Below are 14832 nucleotides of genomic sequence, written 5' to 3' on the forward strand. Positions count from 1 at the left end.
CCAGGTAGGTTGTGCTAAGATTCTATTTGTAGAGGTTAAGGGTAGTCTAGGAGTAATTAGAGTCTAAGTTAGATTAGAAATCTACGAGTGTTAGAGGTGAATTAGAAATGTGAAAGTGTATAAAGTGATTATTTTAGAAGTCTAATTAGGATAATAACAACATTACATTCTATTAATTAAGGTAAAAGGCTCACTTTAGTCCCTGAGGTCGGACCAAAAGAATAAATAAGCCCCTAAAGTCGAGGTTGGCTCACTTCACACCATGTAATTGTCCAAAACGGCTAACATTACACCGCCATTAGTTTCTTCCTGTTAAATGATGATGTGGCAGGTAAGAAAAAATATCAAAAACATCCTTAATGTTTAAAATACTTACCAATCTCATATTTATAATTTTTTTTAACCATTTTCACCATCTTCTTCATTTATATATTAATAATTAAAATATTTATTAAAACAATCAAAACTTATTTTAACACTTTGAAATTTAATTAAATAAATAATTAAATAAAAAAATAATCAGAAAAAACGAACAGAACAATTCTTTCTCCGAATTTATTTCAAAACGATCCTACATTTTTTTGTCAATAAATTTTACCGATATTTACAGCGGTCTTCTCTGAATTGGTTCTTCCTCCTTTGGGAAGAAAAAAATTATTCTTTCCACTTTAGATATATTCTTCCCAAAGGGGGAAGAACAGATTTCTTTGGGAAGAACAAATCTGTTCTTCCCACTATGTTCTTCCCAAAGTGGGAAGAGTGGAAAGAACAGACTCTTCCCAAGTGGGAAGAACAGCTCGGGCCGGACATAACCGTCAGAAATTCCAGCGGTCTATAAAAAAAAGTGGCCAGTATTTCGGAATAACAGAAAAAAATCGACGGTGATTAGAAATATTTTAATTGTAATTGTTTTAGTTGATTTAATGAGTTTTACATTCAATCGATTGGTTTAATTGGATTCAATTTGTTTAATTGGGCTGCAAAGTGTTTAATTAGGTTTTTAAATATTTAATTGAGTTTCACATTTTTAATAAATATTTTAATTTTAAATATTATTTAATTATATATATTTAATGTAGAAGAGGGTGAAAATGGTTAAAAAAAATTATAAATATAAAATTGGTAAGTATTTTATACATTAAGGATGCTTTTGAATCTTTTTTCTAAGGGTTTAAACAGAAAAAACTAACAGAGTTAGCGTCCGGTGTAATGTGAGCCGTTTTGATCAACTACGGGGTGTGAAGTGAGCCAACCTCGACTTTAGGGGCTTATTTATTCTTTTGGTCCGACCTCAGGGGTCAAAGTGAGTCGTTTGCCATTAATTAAACTATGCTATTTAAAAGGTGGCTAAAATACTTTTTAGGTGCCTAGAAGTTTCAAAAATGGCTTCTAGGACCCTGAAGATTTGGGTATGGTCAATTTAACCCGTCAAACTTTCAAATTGGCCCAAAAACTTCTAAGATATTGTAATTAGTCCAATCTCTCAGACTTAACTCACAATCACTTTCAATTTTTATAGGCTATTTGCGGTTAAATATATTTCAATCTGTCATGTTTACAACTGCGCGCTGATCTAACTCGCTCGAATTCATACATGCGAATTGCTAGCTCGTCATCCGAATGAGTTTCTCTGTAAATCATCATAGGACGCTTCAATCCTTTATCATTTTTCATCTATCCGGAAAAAGAGTGTCTACAACCGTACAAGTTCCCTTGACCTATCGATATCTCAAATTTTAATAATGTTTCATGCTATAATCATATTTATAATTGATATAACATAAATCAATGCATCACAGCATAACAAAAATATGCTTGCAAGATAATCATTTCAAAACATCCAATCAACTGCAAACAATCAACATACACTATAATTCCCATTAACTAGCACAACAGAAGAAACCACACATTGGTAATATGCCAAAACAATCTCGTCATACAACCGTGCCAAAAAACTGATCGTGCTATAAGCCACACTATTTGTTGGGTTATAATTAAGAAGATAATGATGTTTCGAAATGGAGGATTGACAATTTTGATATATACTCTATTATATAAAACAATAAAAATTGATTAATACAAATTAAAAATCATTTAATTAAAACTCACATGAATATAATGGTCTAGATTGTTTGTTTATTATTGTTTATTTATTAATAATTTTCTGTTTTTATTAGTTTAAAAATAAAATAAAAATTCAATTATTATTTTCTTATATAATATATTTATTGATTATTTTAGTAATCTTTGTGGTGTAGGTGGCCACAACTCACAAACTGGATGTTCAGGTCTGAACCGGCCAGTTCACGTTCAAGGAACACTTGAACCGGCTTTAAATTGGTCCTTGGACGATTCCGCACTATTTTGGAACCGGCCAGTTTCGGTTCACAGTTTTTGTCTTGGCCAGTTTAAAAAATAAAATAAAAAAAGATTATAAAAAATATATTTGAATATTTATTGTGATATTTCTCACATCATATACTCCCTCTATTCTATTCTAATTGACAAAATTCTCATTAAACATTATTTATATTAACTTTACTATTATATTTTCATAAAACATTACATGCATAACAATTTTTTTTAAAATATATTTTAAAATGCATTAATTGAAAAAAATAAAAAAAAAGTGAAAATATTATATAAATAGAAGTTATTAAATAGAATGTAATATGCAAAATAGAAAATTTGTTCAAATAGAATGGGACGGAGGGAGTAATACTTATTGTGATATTGTACATTTGTAAATTTTCTCATTAATATTTTTGATATTTTAATTTTGCATTACGTGCTACGCTTGCGAGTTGACTCGTTAATTTATATATTAATTAAATATATTGTAATAATCTAATTATTTAATTTATAATCAATTTTATGTAATACAGTTTTATTGTTTGGATTCAAGTTTTAATAAAAAAATAAATATTTTAATTTTTTAATCAATTAATAAATTAAAAAATTAGTTATTTTTTTATTCAGTGTAATTCATTAATTTAGTATTCAAATCAAATATTACAAAATAAAATTTAAATTTTGAGATGGTAACACATACGCACGCATGTGTGTATATATGTATTGATGATTCTAATTTTGTTGGTCAAAATACCATCACTCTACTCTAAGACTTACTTTCCTTTGGAAAGAACCAACTCATTCCCAATAAAATAATTGGATTTATTCTAAATTAATGAGTATGTAGTCAAGGATGAAGATAATAAATTAATGAGTACGTAGTGAAATATGGAGATGTTAAAAACTAAAAAGAACACCAGAGCAAGGCAAATCATTAATCTATGAATATTTTAATAAATTGATTGTTAATGAGCGATGGAGTTTGTCTTCTGATCCGGTGATTTAACCTGTAAAATAGGGTAGAAGCTAATCGGACGGTTGTCCGATTAACTCTCCAATGCTAAAGTCAGTTTAGGCTTTGAGCAACGTTTTGAGTATATGAATGTAATTGTGTGTTTAGGTATATCTAAAGCTCTTTATATAGCAGTCGAATGTATACCTTGTAGAGTTGGAATAGGAAAGTGAATCCAATTTAGTAGGGCTTGACCCTTATAATTCTTTATTCAGACATGAGTCCTATTTAGGAACGTCTTCCTAAAAAGTCTCGTCTTCCTAAGTTAAATGTTATCTTTCTAAGTTGGAGTTTATATCCAAATAGGAAAGATATTCGAGAATCATTGCAGATCTGGTGATCTATTTTAATCCCAGGGTCGACGCGCTTTGTCCGAGTCCTCAGGGATTCGGTTTTATCCTTGTGATCGAGATTATATTCCACTCGAGGCAGATCTCATAGATTCGGCCACCGGTTTCGTTTGGCTTTGCTCTTTGAGCGGAAGTCCGATATTGTCTGAGATTTGATGTCCTGCTACTCGGCTCTATAATATTTATGGTAGGATTCGGTATCCATCATTAGCCCCCCATCACCCCCCCCCCCCCCCCGCGCGCAAGTGAGCTGAAGTGTTGGTATTTATGCCTTGATAAATTTTAACTCTATTTGAGGTGAGTGGATTCATGTTCCGGCGCTCCGTTTTGTTTCTTCAGCAAGATTTCCATTTTTCATCTCTCTACCACGTGTCGTTCGTTCATTCTTTATTGTATTTTGATTTTAAAACAAGTGCCTGTTCATATCTTCTCTAACTCATACTTAAACCGTTCAGTTGTGTATTATTCCCATTTTTCACTTTCTTCAATATTGTATTGCTCTGATCATCGATTTTCCCCATTCTTTAATCTCACGCTTCCCAGGTAATCCTTGTAGTCATTATAAGGGTTTTTGATTGTGTTTGCTTCATTGTCAGAATAGCTCTTTTTGTTTCTTTTCCTTCTGTGTTTTATCGTTTTCCCATTTTCTGGATAACTTGTTCTTGATGTTCTTCATTTTCTGGGTAATTTCCCTTCTTTGATCCTCTTCGTTTGTCGGTCTTTTGTAATAACTGTTTCTATCGTATCACTCTAAATGGAGGCAAGGAGGGCTAAGATGGAGTTTGCCTCAATTGCCATTATCGATTCTTGCCTCAGTGAAGATAAAGTTCGGGATATTTACTTTAAGTATAATTTCCCGCCTGAATATAGAGTTAAGCTATCTGGTTATGAGAGACCTACTTTTAGGTTTCCTGGTTCGCCTTATAGAGCGATTATTTTCGAAGAACAACTTGCTGATGGTCTTCGGTTCCCATTAGACCCTTTTTTGATAGAGTTGTGCAGGGATTTAAGAATCGCCATAGGAGAGCTCCATCCTGGGACTATTAAAGTCCTTCTTGCCTTTGTCGAAGTGTGTAGGTTTTGGGTTCAATCCCCTTCACTTAACGTCTTCTATTATTTTGTTGAGTTATGAAAATATGATAGTTGTTTTGTTTTTGCTGTCGGCATAAAGGGTCGTTCCTCCATTTATTTGCCATGTTTAGATAACGGTTGGCGAAAACATTCTTTCATAGTTTCTCACAAATTTGCCTATCTCCATTTTCCAAATGGTTGTTCCATTTATCGTCTTTCAAACTATCCATCTCCTTTAAACATATCTGAGTCGATCCTTGCCTTTGATTTATCGTTCCATGGTATATTCCACTGTCCTATTTTAGAGATTTTGGTGAATAGTCATGTTTGATGTCGATGGCTTCCTTTAGAAGATCCTTCGCGGGGTTTGGCGGATCTTCACAATGAATATATTAGAGGTATTTATTTTTGACTTTGTTTTCGTTTTCCGTTTCTTTGGTAGGATGTCTTCTTCTTCTAACGATCTGCTTTCCGGTTTCAGAATAGATTTGGACGTTCTGATGGGTGAGCCAATACTAGATGCTGATGATCCAATTCATGAGGCTGAAGCTCAATTTGCCTTTGTTCCTGCTGAGGCGATCCTGTTAGCGGGCGACGGGATAGTTGTCGTAGCTGAAGAAGCCAATGTCACAATTGGCAATGGCGAGCCCGCGGATGACGAGGCTGCTATCCCTATTCCCCCATAACGGAAGCGGTGGAGGTAGTATACCTTGATAAAGCAATTGTACTTGTCACGACCCAAATTATTGAGCCGCGACCGGCACTAGGGAATGGGAGTGGTAGCTCCAAATCCCGTAGCAAGCCTAAAACCACTATTCATTTTTCACAATTTAAAACATATTATTATGTATTAAACGTTTCCAGAAAACTCATTTAAACGTTGTAATTATAATTATCGAATTCTCATATTCCTTTTTTTGAGAACCGATACAAAACGGTTCGTAGAAACCAGGGTCTTACAAAGCGATACTCATATCCAGCACCGCCCTGTTTCGAATCATTATCATGACAGTTCCTTTCATGGCAATTGGTGTAGAAATCAAACGGTTAAAAACATATCTTTATAAACAATTATCATTTATAAATCGCATCAGAGTTTACAATATAAAATACCGTTTGAGATCAAAACTCTAATACTGCAGCTCTATAGGTACGTGTACTTTGTGCAAGCCAAGCGACTTCTGACACAAAGGAGATGGTCTGTCTGATCCAACTCCGATTACCTGAAAGACAACACTATGAGGGGGTCAGTATTTTAGGAAATGAAATACTGAGTGAGTAAGCACATTACTAATAGTATTGCTAAACATAACATCGCATACGATAAAAACACATAAATATAAATCAATAATCGATATCAAATATAACATAATGCAGTATACTATACTCCAAGTATTAGATCCGATTGTAACCCTAATCACGATACTCAATACGATCTATAACTTTCATACGATTCATAACGATAACAATCGATTCGATCGATCCAATTGGTAGGGTCCCGAGATAGTTCAACCGAGTTAAACCTCTTCCATCGCTTAATCCCAAGGTGTGGGTCCCGAGATAGTTCAACCGAGTTAAACCCATTGGATACGGGTCCCGAGATAGTTCAACCGAGTTAAACCCGTTGGATACGGGTCCTGAGATAGTTCAACCGAGTTAAACCTCATATCCAATTTGATATATATATTCCAACTTCGATATGATACGATACAATACGATAAACAATGTTCGATATTCGATATTCGTTATAATTCCATGACACGATAACAATCTAGACACGCTAGACTAACATACTCACCGGTGATCACACAAACCTATTGACGCCCAATAGGTAGCACGTTTCCTCGGATCATACACTGGTTTCAAAAATATAATAATTCGATAAACGATACTATAATCAATTATAATAGCAAAGGATAATCAATAAAAGCAATTCAATAAGCGATACTTCAAACCATATATTATGCGATGTTTTTATTCTAATATATCAAAATAATAACTTTTAAATAACAATACATAAAAGTAAAGTGACACTCACAGTGACCCCTATCCAAACCGATAATAAATAAACTCGTCGATGGACTTCCTCTTCGCCCGATTGTCACACTCCTCGATCGTGAAGCTCGTCGGTTGCTCTGTTACATGAAGATACCAAAATGCATTTAAACTCATAAACTCTAACTTTACATTGATGACTAGACCGTTCCAAGTTTCTTTCTTTGATTGACTTCTTAGTTTTTCATTTAACTTTGAAACGTGACTCTTTTATTCAATCGCTAACATGTTAGCCTGATTACTTTGTTGTTTTCTTAACCGGCCACCCATGACCACATCCATACCTTTTTATTGACTTCAGATACGTTCCATCAATGTATCATACTCATTTCAGGCTCACGGGAACCATTTTTCATTCACCAGAACTCTCGGAAGTCACCGTTGGGGCTTGGCACGTCGTGCCCGAGCTGTTTTGGGAGGGGCACGTCGTGCCCCCCCCCCCTCCAAAATCAAGGGGACATGTCGTGCACAAGGGCTGCACGTCGTGCACAGGCCATTTTTGGCCTGCACGACGTGTTGAAGCTCAGCACGTCGCGCCCTCTTAACTGGGCGCGATTTTAGCAGGTCGGAGACCTATTACGACATCAAAGCACACCTATATCTCATCCCGACATGTACCCAATTCATCCTAATACAAAACCCATCAAGAATCTTTATAAAAACGATGAAAAATGACATGCCTTAGGTGTTACGATTCAAACGGAACAATTTTTCTCAAAACAGCCCATAGACTCCGATTCTAACACCCAAAACTGAAATCTGACCTTGATATGAACCTTGGAAGTGATAGAGGATTGAATTCTTAGTTCAATGACGCAAGAATCGCTCGATTCCGTCGAGAAACGAATAAACCGCGTCGATCGCAATTTTTGATCGATCAAACCCTTATCTGATGAGCTTCTGGACATATCTTCATGAATCCAAATGATTCATATGGAACACATATATATATATACATGGCTAATTGGAAACTTTAATCCTTTACTTCTTTAATCAATACTATTCTTTCTTTTAACTTTACTCTTAATCAAACGATCGGTAATTACTTAAATTCAACGGTTACGTATTATTTATAACCAAATAAATAATACTAATCCACAACTATTATTTTCCGTCGATAATCTTTTAATTTCAATTCCCGAGAATTAATATATTATTTACTAATTTGGGACTTTAACTTTATTTTAATAACTTTTATAACCACTTCCCTTAATCCTTATCCCACTTCCTTTATTCGTTATAAATTTCAAAAATTTCAATATTGAAATTTCTTAACCGACCTTCTCGGGTATTATTTACTTTAATTCTTCCAGTAAGTTTTCCATTTCCACCACTTTGGCGATCCCAAACGTGACACGTGGTCCAATTAGGTAACTTGGACTTACAGGGTATTACAGCACTGGATTAAGAGGAAGTTTTTCCGAGCTCTGATCCTGCTATTCTGCCATCCCGGAATAGGCGTCACGTTGACGAGGGGTCTCCCTCGGGGGAAAACCCTTGTGGTAGTTTATCCTCAGCTCCAAAATTGGCGGAGTGGGTCGAGGGTTACGATCCGGCGAGTTTACTAAACCTCCGTGTTTTGGCCGAGTATATTAGAAGCTTGGCGATTCCTGAGGACATTACTTGGTTTGCCTCTAAGCATGGGCATGAGCTATCGGACATTGCATGTTTTCATGGTTTCTCGGTGAGTTTCTCGAACTTAGTTTATTTATCCGATTTTCTTTGTTGGTTTATTTATATTGTTTTTCTTTGTGACAGTCCCTTCAGGCCATATTGGTATTGAACGATTGCCGACATTGCGCCGAGGAGGAAGCTGAACATCTTGCAGCTCTCTTGGCGACGTCCGAGTCTGAGAGGGCGAAGCTAAAAGCTTCATTAGAGGAGCATGATTCGCTCCTTTTGAGGTTGAAGGCTCAGGACGCTATTAACGATTGCCAGGTCAAGGTTATCGAGGAAAAGACCGTTGGTTTGACTCGGGAGATCGAGGAGCTGATAACGGTTAACACCTATGTCGGGGAAGAGAGGAATAAGTTGAGGGCCGAAGTAGAGAAACTTCATATCCGTCTTCTTAACACGAAGGCCTTTTATGCCGCCTTGATTAGCGAGTATCGTCTCGCCATTGGGAAAAAACTCTTAGAGCAGAACTCAAATATTGATTTATCTGGTGTGAGTGGGTTGTATCCTCAGGTCATAGCTCAGAGGTTGCTGGATAAGATTGCTAGTAGTATGTGCCCTAGGGCCATTTTGTATTTATACTTGTATAAACAAATCCCATTGGCAATGATATATATGTTTTATTTGAACTAAGTGCCTCATCAACTAAGTGTTTATTTATTGCATATTGTCCTTATCACATTGTGATAGAATCTATTCTTAAGGTGTTGAGAATATGAGTGACAGATTCTATTATACAAGTGATCTAAATAACCGTTCGCGATCGATGGGGTCCTACGAATAAGGGCATCTTATTATCCCGGAAAGATCGTCACCTCTGTTTATTCTCCTGATTAGTAAAGAGTTACTAATTATAGGACGCAATGAGTCTCATACTAATTGATGGGGTTCAGAATAAACATATGGACACTCAAAGGGTTTGAGTGAATCAAACAAGTGACGCTAGATGACTTATACATGGTATTTCATCAAAGTCAATTTAATGTCATCTATTTCATAATTATACATATGTCCTTTGACTTGCGGTGACACTATCTTGTATATAGGTGATTAGAGTTTGATACTCCTTATCCCTAGATCTTTCATGAGCTAGGGTCGCGGGATGTGTTGGCTCTAGTTAGTTGTATATGTAGAAAGGGGTTTAACCAAGAGAGAATTTATCACTTCGGATGAACGGAGAAAAGATTCTATGCTATCTCAAATAGTTCTTAATGGATGATAAAACCTGCGCAGGTGTATATGACTTACTTAGAAAGTTGTTTCTAGTGGAAGTCATATTTATCAAGAATAAGAACTGAGATGAGGTCATATGATCAAGACAAACAGTGTTTAACTTAACCGTGACACTAGTCGAGATCAGAATCTTAGATGAAGGGAATTTTGAGTGTACGGTAATTATGAACATTGGTTCATAAAGAATGCATCGAAACATTCATATCCATTTGGGGGTCGTTATATGTTGCTAGACGTCACTCACGATCTACGAGAATTAATAATTAATGGGATTTAATTATTTAATATAAGAAAGGCGTTTCTTATGACTCTCGTTGCCATATAGATGTGAACCTAGTTAGTCACACACAATAGGGTGTTCAACCAATTGAGTTTACAAGAGATTGATTTCATATAGATACTAGCATATCTCGAAAATTAATCTAAGATGAAAAACAAGTATAAATTAGAGACTAATTTGTAAGAGTTATAAATTAGTAGCACCTAATTGTATTTTATCCAAGTTAATGTGATGATGTCATGTGATGATGTCACGATGATGTCATGTGATGATGTCACGATAATGTCATGTAATGATGTCACGATGATGTCATACGATGATGTCATATGATGATGTCATGTATGTCTTTGTGTGTGACACCTAGCATCCGACATGTCAGAAGGTGGCAACACCTATGCTTGATGTGTGACACCTAGCATGTGATGTGTCAGATGGTGGCAACACCTATGCTTGATGTGTGACACCTAGCATGTGATGTGTCAGATGGTGGCAACACCTATGCTTGGTGTGTGACACCTAGCATGTGAGGTGTCGAATGGTGGCAACACCTTTGCTTGGTGTGAGACACCTAGCATGTGAGGTGTTGCATTCTTAAGCAAAGCTCTATCCTATAAATAGAGGTTGCCTTTGCTCATTCTAAAGATAACACACTTAAAAGAGTATATTTGAAGGAGTTCAAATAGTCGTCAATCACAGAAAAGCTTGAAGAAAGTTTTTCATACATCCCAACAAAGACGTAATTGAGGCGAGAGTTTGAGCTTAGGGTTGCTCGGCAAGAGGAACTCTTGCAGATTACTTCAAGGCGAGGATTCAATCAGAGGCATACTCGTGTGGAAAAGCTTGAGGTCGCTGTACTATCGGGACTACAAGAATCGTTAGAGAATCGACATCGGTATTCTTCTTACGGTTTCTAGATGCGTGCTTTAATTACTAGATGATACGACGATCCATTTGTTATTGATATGATCATTTTCTGGATCCGAATTGTTGGAATTGCAATTTTGAATTGAAATATACGATTCGGACCCTCACGTCCCGCTGCACTAACAAAGATGGCGAAAGATCGCTCGTTAGGAAAATACACTTTTATTTTAGTATTTTTTGGTTGTATTGCATTAGTGATTTTTGTAATTCGTACTATTTTAAATATATGATTCCTTTTTCCTTTAATGTTGATTTCTTTTCGAATGCTTGGTGTATTTTATTTTTGTTTTGCGTTTGAATCTAGTTTCGTTGGTTTACCTCTGGTTCGTTTTGTTTATCTGTAGTTGGCGATGTTTTTGTTTTTCCAAGAGTTAATCTAAACTCTTTGTATTTTAATGTTTTTTGTTTTTCCTGAGTAAATCTAAACTCTGCTTGTTTTTGACGTCTCGCCTTATTTTAGAGTTAATCTAAAGTCTGTTTATTCTTGGTGTTTCGCCTTATTTTAGAGTTAATCTAAACTCTTTATTTTCGGCATTTCGCCTTATTTTAGAGTTAACTAAACTATGATTTTCGGCGTTTCGCCTTTCTTGAGTTAATCTAAACTCTGTTTTGATCGTTTCGCCTTTTGTTTCCAATTCCTTTTTTCGCATTTGATGAATCATGTGTTACTTGAAAATAGAAGTTTTGTCAATATAAATGGCTTTGCTTACAAAATTAAAAGATAGTTATAACACCATCGGGTACGACACAAAGTATTTACTAGCGATGGGTTATCCAGTTCCTATTACTCTCCTTTCTTCTCCTGCTTGCTCTCTTGATGATCTATGACTGACTCGTCGTAGCACTTTTTGGCGACATTCCGATCTCCTCTTAATGTCACTACACCCTTTTTTGTTGGCACTTTGTAATACCCCGTGTTTTTCCGGCTTGTTCCGATGATTTTTTCGATGTGTTTCGGGTTGGTCCTTGGTGGTTTGGTCCCTTGAAACCATGGTCTGGTTTTCATAACCTTCGGTGTGTTGTTTTGATAAGGTTCTGAGCCTTATCGAATAAGTGTTTATCTGTTTTCCTGATATGACATGCCTTAGTAAAATGTCCATATCTCCAATTTGCACCGTCGGATCGGGCCGCCGTTTGGATATGTTGTTCCTGAGAGAATTTACTAAAATCTGGACGGTCGGATCGTGTTTTTATTGAGTTCGCGGGCGCGAACTACATTTAGCGGTCGCTAACTAATGCTGTTGAAGTTCGCGGGTGCGAACTATACTTAGCGGGCGCGAACTTGCACTGTTCAGTTCGCTGTTTTTCTATTTAAATACCCCTTATTCGACCTAAACTCTTTTCCTTCGACTTTTAAAACCCTAAAACGGCTGGAGTCATATTCTAACTCATTCCTATCAACTTTCATCTCAATTTTAATCCTTGGTAAGTGTTTGTATCGTTCCTTTGTGGTTTTATCTCTTGTTCTTCAATTCTAGCTATTCTAAACCCTCTAGACCTCGTTATATATTGTTGTAGGCTGAGTTGGATTATATCATTTCTGGGTTTTCTTCTTTTGATCGTTCAAGAGGTATGTATCACCTTTTATATTGATTTTATGATAGTTTTATGTGTTGTATTGGTAGATTGTTGTGCTACATCTATTTGTAGGGTGTTGTGATTTATTTTCTGTTTTGCTTTTAATGTTAAATCTGGAAATATGGATTTGGTATTGTAATTGGCTTATGAATGTAAATTATACTTTGGGTTGATTGGATTGTTCGTTCTTATTGAAAGGTGTATCAAATAGCGATGTTCTTTAGCTATTAATTATGTTCTTGGTCATATTAAAGTCTGAAAACATAACTCTATTGGATGATAGGTGATTAGTTAAAGAACAATACATAGGATGGTTTTGCAATCATTGGCTATTGCTTAATTAAGGTGTTAAGAGGGTTTTGTTAATATTAAATCGTTGTTTTAAATTGATTAGCTTTGCTGGAAATTATTTTTAAAATGCGTTATAAGAAATGGGAGATACTACTTTGGGTGTTGTTGGGTTAAAGATTTAACTAATGTTTTTACTAGATGTTAAAGCTTATTTAAGATGTTTGTTATCAAAAGCAAAGGACTGGAAATGTATTATTTAAAACCATGTTGAATTAATATAAGATACTAAGAAGCTTTGAATTGTTAGTTTTAAATCGTTGTTATGACATATAAGTGGCGATGGTTTTTAAGGCTATTTCAAGGATATTTTCATAGTTGAGTTTACTTGTTTTAAAGTGCTTGGTAGCATATTTGAAATGGCATATAGGGTGTTATTGAGGTGTATGAACTCCGGGTGGAAATTGTCAAGTGTTGACAATTTATTGGCATGTTGTCGTTTGTAGTTTTGTGGTTTTGGTTAAGTTTGTGATGAGTTCTCAAATTTCAAATCGATGTTTTGTTTTAAGGATTTAACTCTGGATATTTACTCTGGTTTAAGTTTGGGTCGGGTTAGACTTGTGTCGCCCGACATATTGTGTTAAGCATATATTGGATATATGGCTAACACACTACTCTGGGATTTTCTTTGGATTTCAAAAGATGATATCTAAATTAATAATTATTGTGGTTTGTTTTCATCGAGAACTCACCTAAGCTTAACTGGTTATTGAATTGGTTGGATGTCTCTGTACCTTGACTTTGGGATTACTTGTGTTTCGGATATTGTTCTTTGGTTGTGTTTGAGATGCTAGTCCTATATGGTGTCTAGTGATCTTAGAGTTAGGGGTTGTTCAGATTTTAACTTATATATTGTTTTAGACCCGTCAACTGCTCGTGCTTCGGAGTCTACGCAGGGTTAGCTGTTTGCCAAGATTCACGTGGATAGCAAGCAGTGAGTTTGTAGTGCTATTTACCGCTTTATTAAGTACCGCAATTTATTTTAGTATTATAAATTCTTTTGAACTGTTTTAAGCGATTACGGATCTGGATTGAAACGAGCTACTCGATAGGCTTGTATCGAGACTGTGTGCACCGGTAAGTACTCTGGGATCGGCAGACTAATGTCTTGCTTACGCTGGTATATGACGAGGATATGTTCCCGTCCACTCTGGGTTTATCAGTATGCTATGTCATACTTACGCTGGAATCATTTCAATACTGTTTTCCATAATCATACTATATTAGTATAAAATGTTTTGATTTAAGGGGTTTAAACTTAATAAATGTAAATAGTATTGCGAACTCATCTCAGTATATCTGACCCCGTTGTTTTCCCAAATTTTCCAGGTTTATGATTTGAAAGCTGGTCCACTCTGATTCTTTTGATTCCTCGGAGGTTTTATGTTATTTAAACTAGCTACTGTTTTCGAACTCTTAGACCGCAGTAGGACTAGTTTATATATTACTTTGGTTATTGCACATTGGGATTGTCGGTTGTCCAATTGTTTATTATTGGCATGTTTACTCTGTATTATTTTATTATTATATTTAAGGCATGTTGTTGAGCATTTCAGATATGAAGTTATTTATATTAGAAATGTGATATAAATTGCTAGAATTAGGTTGGAGTCTCGGTTGCCCCGAGCAGTGTTCTGCAGGTTTATATGTTTGATTGTTTTCCGCAAGGCTTGCTACGGGTTCTGTTACGACCATACCCATACCCTAGCGCCGGTCACGATTCATGAAATTGGGTCGTGACAAAGTTGGTATCAGAGCTTTAGTTTCGAACTAAGGCCAAATTTTTGCGTGTTATATGTTTACTGCTTTAAAGCATGTGAAGTGTTATTGTGTCATAGGATCTACTGCGGAAATTAGGATTCAAGTCTTGTCATTTGAAACGTCATCTTTTGATTTTGAAACTTCTACCTTCACCTATAGGAATGTTATAGCGTCAGTCTAATGTTTTATTGGTG

At 35.6% G+C, this 14832-nt stretch overlaps 1 long non-coding RNA gene across 1 annotated transcript; it reads left to right on the plus strand.

Annotated features, from left to right (window-relative positions):
- Positions 1–12311: 12311 nt before the first annotated feature.
- Positions 12312–14120, plus strand: LOC126680292 (uncharacterized). Its single transcript, XR_007641086.2, has 3 exons — positions 12312–12376; positions 12470–12521; positions 13739–14120. It is a non-coding gene; the product is annotated as an uncharacterized LOC126680292 (long non-coding RNA).
- The last annotated feature ends 712 nt before the right edge of the window (positions 14121–14832 follow it).

The sequence above is a fragment of the Mercurialis annua genome, linkage group LG5 (assembly GCF_937616625.2).
Source record: "Mercurialis annua linkage group LG5, ddMerAnnu1.2, whole genome shotgun sequence".
NCBI classification, from domain to species: domain Eukaryota; kingdom Viridiplantae; phylum Streptophyta; class Magnoliopsida; order Malpighiales; family Euphorbiaceae; genus Mercurialis; species Mercurialis annua.